The sequence below is a fragment of the Hyperolius riggenbachi genome, chromosome 10, assembly GCF_040937935.1.
Source record: "Hyperolius riggenbachi isolate aHypRig1 chromosome 10, aHypRig1.pri, whole genome shotgun sequence".
In the NCBI taxonomy this organism is placed as follows: domain Eukaryota; kingdom Metazoa; phylum Chordata; class Amphibia; order Anura; family Hyperoliidae; genus Hyperolius; species Hyperolius riggenbachi.
In genome coordinates this window covers 134526942-134547747 of record NC_090655.1, presented here as the reverse complement: position 1 = coordinate 134547747, position 20806 = coordinate 134526942, and the positions used below count along the sequence as shown (strand labels likewise).

Here is a 20806-nt window from a genome sequence, read left to right as displayed (position 1 = left end):
TGCCTGAGGAAGCGGGATTTTGCCTGCGAAGCTCATTGCCTTTTGTCCTAGGAGTATGTGAATGAATTGTTTACACCTCAATCGACAGCATTGTGTCTGTATTGGGTTGGTTGGTCCACCACCTCCTCCTGAACGTTTTAAACTATTTTAGCGAATTTTATCCTTTTGGCGCCTCTGTACACATCTAAAAATCAAGATTTCCGAGTTTCGTTTTCCATTTTCCGAATTCCCATTGGAAATTCGGAAATTTTAATCCCGCGAAATCCGATTGAGCATGCCTAATAGTAAGAGGTGGCAAATTTTGCAAGCTTCACTTGGGCTATAGCAGATTACAGTAAGAAATGCTTATAGTGTAGTGAAACTGCAGTGTCACAGTTGTATTTGCATGCATGCACATCAGTTTATATTCACCAAATCTACAAAGATACATTTACATGGATTCAGTTACTCAGCCTTAATAAAGCACTGTAGAATCCCGTTGGCAGGCATTTGCAACTATTTCAGTTTTAACTAATTTAATTCATTCAGAGACAGGTTCTGTATGTTTGCAGAGTTTGTAGGTGTTTCATCTGGTGTTTTTGTTTTTGATTGGCTCATTTACTGAATTTGCAGATTTAGTGGTAATTGGACAGGCACCAGCAGTGACACATTAGTATGTTAGAATTCTAAGATTATTTGTTACAATTCTGACACACCATCACAGAATTCAGACACAGTATCTCATGATACCAATAACTAATATAATCATTTATCACTGATTTTGTTGTAGGCTAGTTTAAATTGAAGATATACTCAACATTGGTGTTTTTGCTCCCTCTAGTGGCAGTAAAGTAAATTAAGAATCAGTACAAGTGGTCTCCGTAACACACAGAGTGAACCATAAATTCCTAACTGCATTTCCTTACTTTTTCATTCCCTGCTTGATTGTTAAACCTTTTACTACTATCGTTTTTGTTTTTAACATATTGATTCCTTCTCAAACTGTCTCAAGCTTTCCATTTGGTTGCATTAGTGCACATTAGGCCTGTTTTGGGCTGTAGAAAACTAAGGATCATGTAGCATTTATTTTAATAGAGAAGATATATTTTCAAAACTAGAATTAATTTTCACAATACACTATTATTTTTGTCCCCTATATCAGTAAAACCACCTTTTGTATTAATTATAGTTATGAGTACGCTGGAAAGAGTAACTGTTAACTTTACATATATATTGTGCAGGAAGGGCCCTAAAAGGCGTGCATAAAAAAGGGAGCCGTGAAAAAAGGGCCCAGCTTATTAACAAATTTGGCGCCAGGTATTAACGAACTTTGATAACGAGAACCATTGTTGTCAAGCTTTATTAATGATATTTACTATTGCAAAAACAAAGGAGATATAATAATAATAATAATGTTAAATGTCGTTGCATTTTTTGTCAATACTGCTTAACCACTTGAGGACCTAGGGCTTTCTACCCCTTAAGGACCGGCCACTTTTTTTCCATTCAGACCACTGCAGCTTTCACGGTTTATTGCTCGCTCATACAACCTACCACCTAAATGAATTTTGGCTCCTTTTCTTGTCACTAATACAGCTTTCTTTTGGTGCTATTTGATTGCTCCTGCGATTTTTACTTTTTATTATATTCATCAAAAAAGACATGAATTTTAGCAAAAAAATTATTTTTTTAATTTTCTGTGCTGACATTTTTCAAATAAAGTAAAATTTCTGTATACATGCAGCGCGAAAAATGTGGACAAACATGTTTTGGATAAAAAAAAAACATTTCGTGTATATTTATTGGTTTGGGTAAAAGTTATAGCGTTTACAAACTATGGTGCAAAAAGTGAATTTTCCCATTTTCAAGCATCTATGACTTTTCTGACCCCCTCTCATGTTTCATGAGGGGCTAGAATTCCAGGATCGTATAAATACCCCCCAAATGACCCCATTTTGGAAAGAAGACATCCCAAAGTATTCACTGAGAGGCATAGTGAGTTCATAGAAGATATTATTTTTTGTCACAAGTAAGCGGAAAATGTCACTTTGTGACAAAAAAAAAAAAAAGTTTCCAATTTCTTCTAACTTGCGACAAAAAAAATGAAATCTGCCACGGACTCACCATGCCCCTCTCTGAATACCTTGAAGGGTCTACTTTCCAAAATGGGGTCATTTGTGGGGTGTGTTTACTGTCCTGACATTTTGGGGGGTGCTAAATTGTAAGCACCCCTGTAAAGCCTAAAGGTGCTCATTGGACTTTGGACCCCTTAGCGCAGTTAGGCTGCAAAAAAGTGACACACATGTGGTATTGCCGTACTCAGGAGAAGTAGTATAATGTGTTTTGGGGTGTATTTTTACACATACCCATGCTGGGTGGGAGAAATATCTCTGTAAATGACAATTTGTTAATTTTTTTTACACACAATTGTCCATTTACAGAGATCTTTCTCCCACTCAGCATGGGTATGTGTAAAAATACACCCCAAAACACATTATACTACTTCTCCTGAGTACGGCGATACCACATGTGTGGCACTTTTTTGCACCCTAACTGCGCTAAAGGGCCCAAAGTCTAATGAGTACCTTTAGGATTTCACAGGTCATTTTGAGAAATTTCGTTTCAAGACTACTCCTCACGGTTTAGGGCCCATAAAATGCCAGGGCAGTATAGGAACCCCACAAATGACCCCATTTTAGAAAGAAGACACCCCAAGGTATTCTGTTAGGAGTATGGTGAGTTCATAGAAGATTTTATTTTTTGTCACAAGTTAGCGGAAAATGACACTTTGTGAAAAAAAACTATTAAAATCAATTTCCGCTAACTTGTGACAAAAAATAAAATCTTCTATGAACTCGCTATACTCCTAACGGAATACCTTGGGGTGTCTTCTTTCTAAAATGGGGTCATTTGTGGGGTTCCTATACTGCCCTGGCATTTTAGGGGCCCTAAACCGTGAGGAGTAGTCTTGAAACGAAATTTCTCAAAATGACCTGTGAAATCCTAAAGGTACTCATTGGACTTTGGGCCCTTTAGCGCAGTTAGGGTGCAAAAAAGTGCCACACATGTGGTATCGCCGTACTCGGGAGAAGTAGTACAATGTGTTTTGGGGTGTATTTTTACACATACCCATGCTGGGTGGGAGAAATAACTCTGTAAATGGACAATTGTGTGTAAAAAAATCAAAAGATTGTCATTTACAGAGGTATTTCTCCCACCCAGCATGGGTATGTGTAAAAATACACCCCAAAACACATTGTACTACTTCTCCCGAGTACGGCAATACCACATGTGTGGCACTTTTTTGCACCCTAACTGCGCTAAAAGGCCCAAAGTCCAATGAGTACCTTAAGGATTTCACAGGTCATTTTTGTTTCAAGACTACTCCTCATGGTTTAGGGCCCCTAAAATGCCAGGGCAGTATAGGAACCCCACTAATGACCCCATTTTAGAAAGAAGACACCCCAAGGTATTCCGTTAGGAGTATGGTGAGTTCATAGAAGTTTTTATTTTTTTGTCACAAGTTAGCGGAAATTGATTTTAATTGTTTTTTTCACAAAGTGTCATTTTCCGCAAACTTGTGACAAAAAATAAAATCTTCTATGAACTCACCATACTCCTAACGGAATACCTTTGGGTGTCTTCTTTCTATAATGGGGTCATTTGTGGGGTTCCTATACTGCCCTGGCATTTTAGGGGCCCTAAACCGTGAGGAGTAGTCTTGAAACCAAATGTCGCAAAATGACCTGTGAAATCCTAAAGGTACTCATTGGACTTTGGGCCCCTTAGCGTACTTAGGGTGTAAAAAAGTGCCACACATGTGGTACCGCCGTACTCAGGAGAAGTAGTATGTGTTTTGGGGTGTATTTTTACACATACCCATGCTAAGTGGGAGAAATATCTCTGTAAATGACAATTGTTTGATTTTTTTTACACACAATTGTCCATTTACATAGAAATTTCTCCCACCCAGCATGGGTATGTGTAAAAATACACCCCAAAACACATTATACTACTTTTCCTGAGTACGGCGGTACCACATGTGTGACACTTTTTTGCAGCCAAGGTGCGCTAAGGGGCCCAACGTCCTATTCACAGGTCATTTTGAGGCATTTGTTTTCTAGACTACTCCTCGCGGTTTAGGGCCCCTAAAATGCCAGGGCAGTATAGGAACCCCACAAGTGACCCCATTTTAGAAAGAAGACACCCCAAGGTATTCCGTTAGGCGTATGGCGAGTTCATAGAAGATTTTATTTTTTGTCACAAGTTAGTGAAAAATGACACTTTGTGAAAAAAAAACAATAAAAATCAATTTCCGCTAACTTTTGACAAAAAAAATCTTCTATGAACTCGTCATACACCTAACAGAATACCTTGGGGTGCCTTTTTTTGTTAAAATGGGGTCACTTGTGGGGTTCCTATACCGCCCTGGCATTTTACGGGCCCAAAACCGTGAGTAGTCTGGAAACCAAATGTCTCAAAATGACTGTTCAGGGGTATACGCATCTGCAAATTTTGATGACAGGTGGTCTATGAGGGGGAGAATTTTGTGGAACCGGTCATAAGCAGGGTGGCCTTTTAGATGACAGGTTGTATTGGGCCTGATCTGATGGATAGGAGTGCTAGAGGGGTGACAGGAGGTGATTGATGGGTGTCTCAGGGGGTGGTTAGAGGGGAAAATAGATGCAATCAATGCACTGGGGAGGTGATCGGAAGGGGGTCTGAGGGGTATCTGAGGGTTTGGCCGAGTGATCAGGAGCCCACACGGGGCAAATTAGGGCCTGATCTGATGGGTAGGTGTGCTAGGGGGTGACAGGAGGTGATTGATGGGTGTCTCGGTGTGATTAGAGGGGGGAATAGATGCAAGCAATGCACTGGTGAGGTGATCAGGGCTGGGGTCTGAGGGCATTCTGAGGGTGTGGGCGGGTGATTGAGTGCCCTAGGGGCAGATAGGGGTCTAATCTGATAGGTAGCAGTGACAGGGGGTGATTGATGGGTAATTAGTGGGTGTTTAGGGTAGAGAACAGATGTAAACACTGCACTTGGGAGGTGATCGGACGTCGGATCTGCGGGCGATCTATTGGTGTGGGTGGGTGATCAGATTGCCCGCAAGGGGCAGGTTAGGGGCTGATTGATGGGTGGCAGTGACAGCGGGTGATTGATGGGTGGCAGTGACAGGGGGTGATTGATGGGTGGCAGTGACAGGGGGTGATTGATGGGTGGGTGATAGGTGATTGACAGGTGATTGACAGGTAATCAGTGGGTTATTACAGGGGAGAACAGATGTAAATATTGCACTGGCGAATTGATAAGGGGGGGTCTGAGGGCAATCTGAGCGTGTAGGCGGGTGATTGGGTGCCCGCAAGGGGCAGATTAGGGTCTGATCTGATGGGTAACAGTGACAGGTGGTGATAGGGGGTGATTGATGGGTAATTGATGGGTAATTAGTGGGTGTTTAGAGGAGAGAATAGATGTAAACACTGCGCTTGGGTGGTGATCTGATGTCGGATCTGCGGGCGATCTATTGGTGTGGGTGGGTGATCAGTTTGCCCGCAAGGGGCAGGTTAGGGGCTGATTGATGGGTGGCAGTGACAGGGGGTGATTGATGGGTGATTGACAGGTGATTGACAGGTGATCAGTGGGTTATTACAGGGAAGGACAGATGTAATTAATGCACTGGCGAATTGATAAGGGGGGTCGGGTCTGAGGGCAATCTGAGCGTGTGAGCGGGTGATTGGGTGCCCGCAAGGGGCAGATTAGGGTCTGATCTGATAGGTAACAGTGACAGGTGGTGATAGGGGGTGATTGATGGGTGATTGATGGGTAATTAGTGGGTGTTTAGAGAAGATAACAGATGTAAACAATACATTTGGGAGGTAATCTGACGGCGGGTTTGCGGGCTATCTAATGGTGTGGGTGGGTGATCAGATTGCCCGCAAGGGGCAGGTTAGGGGCTGATTGATGGGTGGCAGTGACAGGGGGTGACAGGGGGTGATTGATGGGTGATAGGTGATTGGCAGGTGATTGACAGGTGATCAGTGGGTTATTACAGGGAAGAACAGATGTAATTAATGCACTGGTGAATTGATAAGGGGGGGTCAGAGGGCAATCTGAGCGTGTGGGCGGGTGATTGGGTGCCCGCAAGGGGCAGATTAGGGTCTGATCTGATAGGTAAAAGTGACAGGGGGTGATAGGGGGTGATTGATGGGTAATTAGTGGGTGTTTAAAGGAGAGAATAGATGTAAAAAATGGATTTGGGAGGTGATCTGATGTCGGATCTGCGGGCGATCTATTGGTGTGGGGGGGGTGATCAGATTGCCCGCAAGGGGCAGGTTAGGGTCTGATTGATGGGTGGCAGTGACAGGGGGTGATTGACGGGTGATTGACAGGTGATTGACAGGTGATCAGGGGGGATAGATGCATACAGTACATGGGGGGGGGGTCTGGGGAGAATCTGAGGGGTGGGGGGTGATCAGGAGGGAGCAGGGGGCAGAGGGGGAGATAAAACAAAAAATAGCGTTGACAGATAGTGACAGGGAGTGATTGATGGGTGATTAGGGGGGTGATTGGGTGCAAACAGGGGTCTGGGGGGTGGGCAGGGGGGGGTCTGATGGGTGCTGTGGGCGATCTGGGGCGGGGGGGGGGGAAATCAGTGTGCTTGGTGCAGACTAGGGTGGCTGCAGCCTGCCCTGGTGGTCCCTCGGACACTGGGACCATCAGGGCAGGAGGCAGCCTGTATAATACACTTTGTAAACATTACAAAGTGTATTATACACTTTGTATGCGGCGATCGTCGGGTTAACATCCCGCCGGCGCTTCCGTATGGCCGGCGGGATGTTGCGGCGGGTGAGCGCCGCCAGGCGGAGGATCGCGTCACGGATGACGCGATCGCTCCGCCCATGCCCCTACAAGGACCGCCGCCATTTGTCTATACGGCGGTCCTTGCGGGGTGCACTTCCCGGCCGCCAATTGTATATACGGCGGTCGGGAAGTGGTTAAAGGAATACTTAAGTCAAACATAAAAAATGATTCTTACTCACCTGGGGCACCCCTCAGCCCCCTGAAGCTGTATGGTGCCCTCGCAGCCTCGCTCCGATCCTCCTGTCCCCGCCGGCGGCTACTTCCGGGTTCAGCGACAGCCGCCGACAGGCTGATTTTCTGCGTTCCCAGCCGCTATATCACCTTCTATGCTGCTATAGCGTATATGTTATATGCTATAGCAGCATAGAGGGTGATATAGCGGCTGGGAACGCAGAAAATCAGTCGCGTCCCCAGCCTGTCGGCGGCTGTCGCCGAACACGGAAGTAGCCGCCGGTGGGGACAGGAGGATCGGAGCGAGGCTGCGAGGGAACCATACAGCTTCAGGGGGCTGAGGGATGCCCCAGGTGAGTAAAAATCATTTTTTATGTTTGACTTAAGTATTCCTTTAACACAAACCTACCCTCACACAGAACCCTCCCCTGGTGGTGCCTAAAACTAACCACTCCCCTAGTGGCGCCTAACACTAACCACCCCCCCCCCCCTCGGTGGTGCCTAATTGCCTAACCCTAACCACCCCCCTGGTGGTGCCTAATTGCCTAACCCTAACCACCCCCCTGGTGGTGCCTAACCACCACCCCTGGCGGTGCCTAACCACCACCCCTGGTGTTGCCTAAAACTAACCGCCGCCTTGGTGCCTAACCCTAATTACTCCCTCTGCAGAAACACCCTTTTACATATATTAATGATAATACCTTTGAAAACATAGAATCTGTACTTATTAACACTAATATGACAAAAACTATAACGTTGTAAACTTCTAAAATGATAACTACCTCAAAAACTATAATGTTCTAATGTTAATGAAATTTTATGCGGTGCTTTTTTTTCTGCTTTTTTTTTTTTGGCGTATTAACGATAATTGCATTAAAGTCTATGGTGGCGCCCTTTTTGGCCACCCTCAGCCGGCGCCCTTTTTTCCTGCTACCCCTAAAAGTGCCAAACTCTTCGCACTTATAAATTAAAGACTTTATCATGCTCTTGGAATTAATTAAGATTTGAGTGAGGGGTTTTTAGGAATCATTGTCCTGACCTGTCCACAACTTTATCACTGATCTCTTTTGACAGTGGTTTGCCACCCATAGTTTGTTTGCTTTTATTTACATTACCAAGCACAGAAATGGTCCAGGAATGTTCAGTATGCTGAAATTATCAAAATGATCATCACAGGTGGAAGATAATTAGCTTGATGTGTACTGGAATATTGGATTAGTTTAAAGAGAAACCATGACCAAGGATTTAACTTCATCCTAATTAGGGGTGTTCCTAGGGTCCTTGGAGATCGGGGGCACCTGTGGACACTAGGTGGGGTGGGGGTTGTGGCAAAAAATGGGCATGGCCATGCAGTGAGTAGGCCTGGCCTTGGGTGGGGCCAAATGTACATGAACTTGGCAGCAGTGTAAGCTACAGATAACGGACCTGCCCATCGAAATATTGGATGGAGCCCCCTGTCCTTTATTTAGATAATTTACTATCAGTATAGGCATAGATCAAAGATGTATACGCACATACAATTTTGATTGGTCACTCACTGACCAATTTTACCACCCCCATGCAGTAAGTGGGCCAACAGACAATGAATTTGATGAACAGCTAAAATTGGCTAATCAATATTGTATGTGTGTACCAGGCTTTACAGCTAATACTGTACATACTGAAAGTAGCAGGGATCAGCATACAATACAGTTGGTTTTACTGTACACACTGGAGGTAGATCAGCACACACTGGCCTCAATTCACAAAGCTTTATCAAACACTTAATTCAAAATTAGATTTTACCCATCAGGTAAAATTATCAAACGTTTGATAAACTAAGGTGTTATAGATTTATTGAACATTTTATCAATAAAACATTTGATAAATATATAACACCTCAGTGAATTCTAAATTAGATTTTACTGGTGAGGTAAATTTTCAAACGTTTGATAAAGTGTTTGAATAAGCTTAGTGAATTGAGGCCCGTACAGGCACTAGAGAACAGCTTATACTGTACATACTGTAGGCAGCAGAGATCAGCACACTGCAGCTAGCGAGCCGAAAAATATGAGTGTTACGTTATGTGGCCATGGACCAGAATGTGGGTGTGGTCACGGGTGGAGACAAATTTACATGAACTTAGCAATGGTGGGACATTAGATTAGGACAGTGGTGACGAAGCTTTTGGGGGCCGAGTGCCCGAACTGCAACCCAAAAGCCACTTATCTATCGCAAAGTGGCAACAGAAATTTAAACTAAATACTGTACAAACGTTTTAACTCATACATGAACATTATGGAAAATCCAAGTTGAAAATAAACTGTGAAGATAAACTATTTCATCAATCCTACTCCTGCAAAATGTATTCATTTTTTTTTTAGAACCTCCCAGTTTTATTTTCTGTTTTAAAAGATAAAAAAGTAGGTTTAATGCTATTGTCTCATATGATGATGATGATTCAGCTTTTCCCATAGTCTCGCAGTTAGCAATCATGTGGCCCCCAGCAAGACAAATTCAGCAATCATGAGGCTCCCCATCAAGATAAATTCAGCAATCATGTGGCCCCTATCAAGACAAATTCAGCAATCATGAGGCCCCCAACAAGACAAATTCAGCAATCGTAAGGCCCTCAACATGACAAATTCAGCATTTGCAAGGCCCCCAACAAGACAAATTCAGCAATCATGAGGCCCCCAACAAGACGAATTCAGCAATCTTGAGGCCCCCAACAAGACAAAGACAAGACAGCATTTCACATAACTAGGCAGAATGCCCCCTTAATATGGTAGACACCTCTCACCTGGCTTCTGAATTCTCCTCTACTGGCTGCTGTGCCTGGCAATACTGTTTTTGACTGGATTGGGGATTATGTGTGGGCTGAAAGGCCAGGGACCCCCCAGGTTAGGTAGTGAGTGACAGGCGACCCCAGGTTAGGTAGTGAGTGACAGGGACCCCAGGTTAGGTAGTGAGTGACAGGGACCCCCAGGTTAGGTAGTGAGTGACAGGGACCCCCAGGTTAGGTAGTGAGCGACAGGGACCCCCAGGTTTGGTAGTGAGTGACAGGCACCCCCCAGGTTAGGTAGTGAGTGACAGGCGCCCCCCCAGGTTAGGTAGTGAGTGACAGGCGCCCCCCCAGGTTAGGTAGTGAGTGACAGGCGACCCCCAGGTTAGGTAGTGAGTGACAGGAACCCCCAGGTTAGGTAGTGAGTGACAGTCGACCCCCAGTGTTAGGTAGTGACAAGGACCCCAAGTTAGTTAGTGACAGGTGCCCCTCACCTCCCAGTAGCAGCAGCGTCAGACCTCAATCAGCAGGTGACATAACCAGTTAGAGCGGGCGTACGGACGCACCACGCTCTATATTTTCGGAAATGATGTCCGCTAGGTCCTAGCGGCGGTTTAAGGGGGGAGCAGCGCGCACCCCTGAAAATAGATTGGGTACACCCGCGGACATGTTGGGGCACAGGCCCCCCCTACAATAGGGCTAGCGACGCCACTGATCCCAATCAGTAGGTGTTACCCCCATTCCCATGAGAAATCTTTTCCTTTTTACTCATATCAGTAATGTAATAAGCGAGTTTGTCTCTGAATTGTTGCTATTAAAATTTTCACTTGGCTATTATAAGTTGCAATGAGTAAATAGAGCCAGAATTATTTTGTGTATATTCATTTAACATCAACAAAAAAAGTGACTATTTTGAAGGGGGTGATTATTTTGTATGGTCACTGTAAGTGATCCTGCATACATGGCCTGCCATTTTTGTTATTATTGTTTCTTATATTATTACTGATAATTTACTATTAGCTGGGATTGGGAACATTTACGATTTGTTGCCTGGGTCATATCAGGTTTACTGAGGATTGCTGATGGGTTAGGACAACTGGGATTTCATCCCAAAGCTTCTTGTTGATGGTTTCTTGTGGAAGCTTTTAGTAAGAATGCTATTTGAATAAATCGTTAGCAGTCTACACAACGGTCTCCTATAACCATCCCATATATCACCCTAAAGTCAGTTTGCAATAAGCTCAGACCAGGCCTACAGGGTCACTTATATCCTCCACAACTTTCAAAGCCATTATGACTAAACTTTGTTTTATATCAAACTAGTCCAAGGACAGTTGGCTTGGTGCTTAATTAAGATTATTGACATCCTCACGCTTTAATTATAAATAACCAATGTATTATACTTCAAGGATCTCCTACCGGAAATGTGCCAGTGCAATAATTGTTTCTGTCACAAATTGTACACCGCATGTTAAAGAGATTGTTTGACTTTCTTTAAAAGAGAAGACACAGATGTCAATGCTTAAAGCATATTTGCTTTCCCAAAAGCTAAAGCATTATCATCAAGTTATCTCTCTATAGTTCAAGTACCTTAACAAACTGTATTACACATACATATGATTACTCTGGCTTCTTAGGTCATGCTATACAGCAGTTCTGCATGTTTCACTGTCAAATGGGCCTTTTTGCTCTCACCTGATACTGAGATTGTGCTGTCCGCCATATACAGAGCGTCAGAATACATGTAGATGTGTAGACTCTCTTCTGCTTGTATCATGAGTGTCATTGCCGTAAACCATGCACAGTGTGGGTGGTGTGAAGGGATGCAATATATTTTGCTGCATTTTTTGTGCAGATTTAAAAAACGCTAAGCATACCTCTAAACAGTCCTGATTTTGACAGGACTGACTCGAGAGGTATGATCCTGTGTACCACGGCACCACCCAGATGTCCCGAGTAGACTAGTAGAAAATGAATCAGGATGGAGAGTGGCAGCTACTACTTCCAGCAGTAGGATATTCTACATTTTAACCACTTTTACTGTGAAGAACCCCTTTCTACACAGGTGGTAACATCTCTCTTTGTCCTCTTCATTTGTACAGGCTTAAAAGACTTACAAGGCGAATTGCTTAAAAAAAGTTATGTACCTCATTGCTAAAGCAGACCTCAGGGCAGACGAACAGCACCTTCCTTTTCATTATCAGGTGCTTTATCAGTCAAGCGCTGAGCAAGCAGGTTCTCACTCGCTCAGCGCTTGTATTCTCTGCTGAGGGGGCGCGGCTGGCTGGCAGTGTAGTTCGTCATGTGGGTGGTCATGTGGAGCCGCCCACATGACGTGTAATAAAGCGCACGGAGTGAGGGCGGACACGAGCGGGGCTGTAATCCTGCGCAGCCACGGCTATGCGAGCTGCGCAGGAGTTAGATTTTTAAAGCGGCGATTCTGCTAAGGCGACCCTGTGGAGGGTCGGGAGCTACAATGTAACCTGGATTAGACTGATAAAGCACCTGATAATGAAAAGGAAGGTGCTGTTCGTCTGCCCTGAGGTCTGCTTTAGCAATGAGGTACATAACTTTTTTAAAGCAATTCACCTCGTAAGTCCTTTAAGGATAAAAAGCTTATTTGAAAAGCTTTTACATTGCCCGTGGCTGTATCAATACATGTTAATTAAGTTGCTTTTAATACATCACTTTTCCAAGCAAAATAAGTCCAGTTTGTCAAACCTTTCTTTATAAGTGAGACCTTAAATCTCTCTGATTAATTTAGCTGCTCATCTTTGTAACAGATTTGAAACTTCAATACTATATCCTTTCTATAGTTTGGTGCCCAAAAATATATCCCATGCTCCAGATATGATCCCACAAGTGATTTATACAAAGCAAGTATTATACTTGTATTTCGTGACTTTATTTCCCGTTGTATACATCCCAAAATTTAATTTGCTTTAGCTGCTGCTGCTTGGCATTGAATATGGTTGCTTAACTTGTTATTGAGCAGATTCCCCAAATTCTTCTAAAGTCTGATATTATCAGGTGTATGCCATTTATTTCCTTTATAGAAGGAAAATAATGAACAGAATACCCTTTTCAGGATACCTGTTTCATAGGCCAAATGAGCTTGCATTTGCATGACAGCTTGCTTCCTCTTCATTCTGGATCCAGCTGGTGAGCTAATCAGTTGTATGACTGTGTGACACATAAAGTAGGAAGAATGATCGGTTCCAAGCTACATTTCCCAGTATCCTTGAATTGCTGTATAAACCTGATGATTATATTCAAAAGCAGCACAAGTACAGTATCTCATAGGAAGTAGATGGTGCATAATTGCAAGACCTGAATTTGATCAGCTGTAACTACCCAGGCCAGTGGTCTTAAAGAGACACTGAAGCGAGACTAAATCTCGCTTCAGGTCTTATATATAGCAGGGGCACGTGTGCCCCTGCTAAAACGCCGCTATCCCGCGGCTTAACGGGGGTCCCTTCACCCCCAACCCACCCCCCGCAAAAGTTGGTCGTAAAATGGTCGCTGGTAATCTTCTTCCTGGAGGCAGGGCTAACGGCTGCAGCCCTGCCTCCCAGCGCGTCTATCAGACGCGCATCGCCGCCTCTCCCCCGCCCCTCTCAGTGAAGGAAGACTGAGAGGGGCGGGGGAGAGGCGGAGATACGCATCTGACAGACGCGCATGGGGCAGGGCTGCGGCGGTTAGCCCTGCCCCAACCAGGAAGCGCTCCCCCGCTGCACGGAGGGGGTTTGGGGGGACAGGGACCCCCGTTAAGCCGCGCTATAGCGGCGTTTTAGCAGGGGCACGCATGCCCCTGCTAGCTATGAGGTCTGAAGCGAGATCTATTCTCGCTTCAGACTCTCTTTAAGTCTTTTTTGGGGGTAGGTGTGCAGCTGCAAGGAAGACAAGGCACAGCAATAGTTTATGACTTTAAAAAGTTCAGTTCAATGGTGATACCAATAATTAACACTTATCTACATTTTGTCTTTGAAAATGTGCCTTTTTAACCCTTTAGTTAAGTTGGACCCTTATGCTGTGTAACCACTTGAGCTGAGAATGGACATTTTTTTGTCCGTTCTCCACTCATCACTAAACTGACAGCGAATGGCTCCTATTCTATAACTACAAACTTTACACACTTGTCACGCGGCAATGGATCTGTTTGATCGGTTGCGGTAAGCGGGGCTGCACTTCGGTGCAGTCCATGATAATCCCGGTCGATAGAATGTGTTCCTCAAATGGCCTATGGTGCTAATACATCTGCCCTGGACTCCAGCCGGACCACAGAGGGCTATCGGAGTGGACACTACACTGTACGCTCCTGCTGGCCGCACGTAATATCCATATGAAAACCAGCATCACGTAGAATAATGTATAGTCAGGCTATAGAACCTTAAAACCTGGCGTGTGATGCCAGCAATATACCAGCTGCAGGAGCATAGATCACACCTTGCAATTATGGGAAGTATAATATCTCATTTCTGGAAGTAAAGCTTATTTGGTGACAAGCTGTGGCAACACTGAAACATTGCACAAGACGTGCTTCCTGGCTATGAAAGCTGGGAAAAATATTGTGAACTGTTGACAAGGCTGGCAGTCAAGAATGTCACATATTTCACCAGTCTCTTCTAAGATAATGCAAGTGGTGAAGTTTTCAATGGTAGAAGGTAAAAATGATTGTCTATCTATATACAGTATATATTAATTTTTTGCCCCTTAGGGTTTTTTCGTCTTCCAAAGTTTCTATATTGTCACTTTGCTAAAATCTCGGGTTTAATTCATCAAAAACATTTGTATGCAAAATTGTAGACAAATTGAGTAACATTTGAGGATTGCACACTTTCATTGGTAGCTCTACCACAGTAGACATTTTATATCATGTAACTGTTCAAAGTGTGCAACCTCTAAACATCATCTATTTGCCTAGAATTTGTCATAAGTTATTTTTATATCAATAGGTTGCAGAACATAAAAAGTCTGCATAAATTTTATTTTTTTATTTTAGTTAGCCTATAAGAATGAAGGATGAGTGCGTATACATACATATATATATATATATATATATATATATATATATATATATATATATATATATATATATATATATATATATATATATATATATATATATACACACACAGTGGGATGCGAAAGTTTGGGCAACGTCATGATTTTCCTGTATAAATCGTTGGTTGTTACGATAAAAACTGTCAGTTGAATATATCATATAACAGACACACACAGTAATATTTGAGAAGAGAAGTTAAACTACTCAAATTTAAAATTCAAATGCAGTCTAATGACTTCACCTGTGACCGTGAAATGGGGGGGTTAACTTACCCAGAAGTCTTCGGGCTATCCGCGTTCCATTACGCATGATAGGCGTAATGAAAGCTGCATTGCATTACTCACTACTGCGCTTCCTCTTTCAAGCCACAAGGAAGACGTGTGGAAGTGAGTGGTGGAACGCAGCTTTCATTATGCCTATAACGCAACGAACGGAACTCAGACAGCCCAAAGACTTGTGGGAAAGTTAACACCCCGTCACAGGTGAAGTCATTAGACTTCATTTGAATTTCGAATTCAAGTAGTTTACTACTCGAAAGCCCATACCTGTCCATAACTTATTTTTCTAGCCATACAATATGCACTTAAAGGACACCTGAAGTGAGAGGGATATGGAGGTTGCCATATTTATTTTCTTTTAAACAATACACATTGCCTGGCTGTTCTGCTGATGTGCTACCTTTAGTACTTTTATCCGTAGACCCTGAGCAAGCATGCAGCACATCAGGTGTTTCTGACATTTTTCAGATCTGACAAGATTCATAAATTACTGCAGCTAAATGGATCAGCAGGGCCGCCAGGCAACTGGCATTGTTTAAAAAGGAAATAAATATGGCAGCCTCCATATAACTCTCGCTTCAGGTTCCCTTTAAAGAGGAGCTGTCAACTATACTAGCTCAGAAAAAAATTACATATATAAGTAGACATATACTTGCTCTACTAACATAACATATGTATTGCACTGTCCACATGTTGATTTTAGTGATTTTTCTATAGTAAAAAAGAGAAAGTCCTCATTAGGATTTTTTGGACTCTTGTCTATCTTGAAGCCAATCCTGACATAATTTCCTCCTTTACTCTGTCTGTGTATCATTGCCTGCCTTCCTCTCAGTCTTCAGACACTCCCACCCAGCTCTGCAATAGAAAGTGCATTGTCATTGCAGAGCTGGTTTCAGCTTCTCAGCATGAGAAATATTGGCCAGTCAGAGAAGAACAGAGGTGTGGAAGGGGAAAACAGGAGGGAAAGAGGCTTCAGCCATTCAGGCTTCATTAGTTAAGTCTGAGGGGAAAGTAAATAAGAAAGAAAGAAAATCCAGCATGCCCTGCAACTTCCATTGTGCGGCAATGTACCAAATAAGAGCCAGGGAAACTGGGGAATGCTCTTTAATGGAGAAGGAAAGTACGTTTTTTAACTTTTGGATTGCCTGGTTACCATCCGTATTAGTTGTTTACCAGATAAAAATAAAAAATAGATTTTTGACTTTATGCCCGATAGTAACTCTATAAAAATCTATATGGGCTTGCTGTGCAAGATCCTTCCATGCTTAGGACATGTACCAAAACTTACTATAATCTAGCACATATATCTCAATTATGAGAACCGAATACTGTAATCACCAGGTAAATTCCTGAAGTCTATCATTTGGTTTAATTCAAACGTTATAATATATATGAATCAAACTTATAATTAAACAAAATAATTGGTTTAGTCAGAAGTACGGATGGTCAAAAATGCTGATTTCCAATTCTGTGGAAATTCTGATGACCAAAAATGCAGTTTACCGATTCCCTGGATTTCCGAAATTGGATTATTTTTTATTTTTATTTTTTTGGGGCTTTTTGTTAATTAACCACCCTGGCGTTCTGATTAAATCGCCAGGGTGGCTGCGGGAGGGTTTTTTTTAAATAAAAAAAAAACTATTTCATGCAGCCAACTGAAAGTTGGCTGCATGAAAGCCCACTAGAGGGCGCGAAGATCGCCTCCGGCGCCCAGAATAAACAAGGAAGGCCGCAATGAGCGGCCTTCCTTGTTTTGCTTATATCGTCGCCATAGCGACGAGCGGAGTGACGTCATCGATGTCAGCCGACGTCCTGACGTCAGCCGCCTCCGATCCAGCCCTTAGCGCTGGCCGGAACTTTTTGTTCCGGCTACGCTGGGCTCAGGCGGCTGGGGGGACCCTCTTTCGCCGCTGCTCGCGGCGAATCGCCGCAGAGCGGCGGCGATCAGGCAGCACACGCGGCTGGCAAAGTGCCGGCTGCGTGTGCTGCTTTTTATTTCATTAAAATCGGCCCAGCAGGGCCTGAGCGGCAGCCGCTGGCGGTGTTGGACGAGCTGAGCTCGTCCAGACCGCTCAGCTGGTTAAGTTAGTTAAATTTCTGAGTATTTGACCAATCAGAGAATGCATAATTGGAATACCGCGGACATTTTAGGCCAATCACAAGACTCAAAAATACTCTGCAGTATCCAAGTCTTGTGATTGCTCTAAAATTGATCTGATTTTTGTGGAAACATTCTACATTCTCTGATTGGTCCAATGCTTCCAAGTTCTGTGATTGTTCTGAAATTACTGAGTTGCAGTAATGCGACATTCCCACGAAAGTCCGATTTCCGAGACTGATTTGCATTGCTGCAAGCCCATTCCCCAACGGAAATGCAGAAATTTCAATTCTGCGGAATCCGAATGAGCATCCTTACTCAGGAGTTGCTATGGTTATGATCATAACTTTATGAAATCTACCTGCATTGTGTTACACAAACACTATTCAGACCAGACATGGAGTGATTGCTATCACCTTCATACTGTCTCATTATAAGTTGCTGGAGATTCTGATTGCAGAAGCACAGGATGAGGATAAACATCTGGCCAGCAGTGTAAGTCATTAGTCTCCTGATAGTACTGAATATGGAACAACTGACTGTTTAAAGATAGGAAAAGGAGTGCAGCAAGGTTTTATATTGTCCCCAATTTAATTTGTATGCTGGGGATATTATGCAGAATGCTGGATGAATAAACCACTGTATATGCTGCTGGAACTTTAGTTGCCAGTAGAAATGGTAATCAGTTGAGATATAGAGATATCCCCACACCGATAGCTGAAAGTGATTATGAGTTGAAGAGACTGCTAGTGACTTGAAAAACTGACGTACTGCTCAACATCAGAAAACTTAGATTATGTCAATATTTCTAGAAAACCTTTGCAAATGCAAAGGGAGGGTTGGAGGTGATCTTAAAGAGAACCCGAGGTGGGTTTGAAGAATATTATCTGCATACAGAGGCTGGATCTGCCTATACAGCCCAGCCTCTGTTGCTATCCCAAACCCCCCCTAAGGTCCCCCTGCACTCTGCAATCCCTCATAAATCACAGCCACGCTGCTGACAAACAGCTTGTCAGAGCTGGCTGTGTTTATCTCTATAGTATCAGTCTGCTGCTCTCCCCGCCTCCTGCAGAACTCCAGTCCCCACCTGCATCCCTTCCCTCCCTGCTGATTGGAGGGAAGGGACGGGGGCAGGGACTGGAGCTATGCAGGAGGCGGGGGAGCAGCTGAGACTGACACTACAGATGTAAACACAGCCTCACAGCACAGCTGTGATTTATGAGGGATTGCAGAGTGCAGGGGGACCTTAGTGGGGTTTGGGATAGCAACAGAGGCTGGGCTGTATAGGCAGATCCAGCCTCTGTATGCAGATAACATTCTTTAAACACACCTCGGGTTCTCTTTAAGAGGTAAATATTAGGACATGGCTGCATCCATTAAACTGACATTGGCTGCGAAGGAGGGAATTTCTACAAAAAGTAAAACACTAGACTCTAAGAAGTAGCTATATCCGTTTGTCAGTAAAGATCAGGATAGTTAAGCCTATGGTCTTTCCATTTAGTAGCACATGGCTGTGAGAGCTGCAATATTAATAAGTGTAGACATTTTTCTTTCCCAGCTGCATTTGTGAAAATTGTTGTTAGTTCCCTGAACTGCACAGAGACTTGGTCAGTAAGGACAGCCAATGATATTCAAATGATTTTGAGTTGGTGCAGGATTATGCAAAGTCTGCATGCAGATGTATGCAGCTTAAAGAGGAACACCAGTGAAAATAATGTAATAAAAAGTGCTTCATTTTTTACAATAATTATGTATAAATGATTTATTCAGTGTTTGGCCATTGTACAATCTTTTAAATCCCTGATTTACATTCTGACATTTATTACATGGTGCCATTTTTACTGTTGGCAGGTGATGTAGCTGCTGCATGGTTTTTTGGCAGTTGGAAACAGCTGTAAACAGCTATTTCCCACAATGCAGCAAGGTTCACAGACCGGAAACTGCCAAGAGTTCGTACTCAGAATTTCTTTGTGGGAGGGGTTTCACCACAATATCAGCCATACAGCACCCCCTAATGGTCTGTTTGTGAAAAGGAATAGATTTCTCATGTAAAAGGGGGTATTAGCTACTGATCGGGATAAAGTTCAATTCTTGGTTGGAGTTTCTCTTTAAAGGGAAGGTTCAGGGAGGGATTTAAAAAAAAAATTACTAATCCACTTACCTGGAGCTTCCTCCAGCCCGTGGCAGGCAGGACATGCCCTCGACGCCGCTCCGAAGGCTCCCGATCTTCTCCGGTGGCTCACCCGACCTGGCCAGGCCGGCTTCCTGGTCGAGCTTCTCCTTGCGCTCCAACGTGCGTCTCACGCGGTTGCGCTGAGTCATTGGATGTCTTACAGACTGTACTGCGCAGGCGCAGAACTACTGCACCTGTGCAGTACAGCCTGGAGGACGTCCGATGACGTCAGCGCGGCCGCGTAAGATGCACGTTGGAGCACACAAGAGCCCGACCTGGAAGTCGGCCTGGCCAGGTCGGGTGAGCCACCGGAGACTTAGAACAAGTTGTCATTTGCAGTGCAGTTTCTAGGCTAAAATGCACCCAGTGCGAGGGTGTAAAAATTGCACCCCCCCCCCGGAGCAAAGTATGGGTGCCCGCAGTATACGTTAGCCAGGTCTAGTTGCACTTAGTATAGGTCCCCCCAGTATAGGTAGCCAAGAATAGGTACCCCAATATGGGTAGCCAAGAATAGGTACCCCCAGTATAGGTAGCCAGGCATAGGTGAGCCAGTACAGTTGCCCCGGTATAGGTTAGCCAGGTATGTGCCTCCAGTATAGGTAGCCAGTATAGTTGCCCCCAGTATAGGTTAGATAGGCAGGCGCCCTGGTATAAGTTAGATAGGTAGGTGCCCCAGTACAGGTTAGCTAGGTGGGTGCCTCTAATATAGGTAGCCAGTATAGTTGCCACCTGTATAGGCTAGCTAGGTAGGTAGGTGCCCCCAATACAGGTTAGATAAGTGCCCCCAGTATAGGTTAGATAGGTAGATGCCCCCCAGTATACGTTAGATAGGTAGCTGGCCCCCAGTATAGGTTAGATAGGTAGGTGCCCCTCAGTATAGGTTAGATTAGGTAGGTACCCCCCAGTATAGGTTAGATAGGTAGCTGCCCCCCAGTATAGGTTAATTAGGTAGCTGCCCCCGAGTATAGGTTATATAGGTAGCTGCCCCCCAGTATAGGTTAGATCGGTAGGTGCCCCCCAGTATAGGTTAATTAGGTAGGTGCCCCCCAGTATAGGTTACATAGGTAGCTGCCCCCCAGTATAGGTTAGATAGGTAGCTGCCTCCCAGTATAGGTAGCTGCCCCCCAGTATAGGTTAGATTAGGTAGGTGCCCCCCCAGTATAGGTTAAATTAGTCAGATGCACAGTTAGCAGGAAGCGCTGTATACAACTCGCCTCCCTGCGTTCCAATCTCCGCTCTCTCGCCACCGGTCTTCTCCTATCTGCATACACGCTGATACACACGCTGCTTCCGGCTAAACAGGAAGCAGCGTGTGTATCAGCATGTATGCAGAGAGGAGACTGGCGGCGAGAGCGGCGATTGGAACTCAGGGAGGTGAGTTGTATACAGCGCTTCCTGCTCACTGTGCATCTGAGGG

The 20806-nt window shown here is 44.2% G+C and overlaps 1 protein-coding gene across 2 annotated transcripts in view; it reads left to right on the top strand.

The window, feature by feature from the left end:
• The window catches only part of CDH23 (cadherin related 23), a 1682716-nt gene that overhangs the window by 1118169 nt on the left and 543741 nt on the right, over positions 1–20806 (top strand). The gene's annotated exons all lie outside the window — the stretch shown is intronic.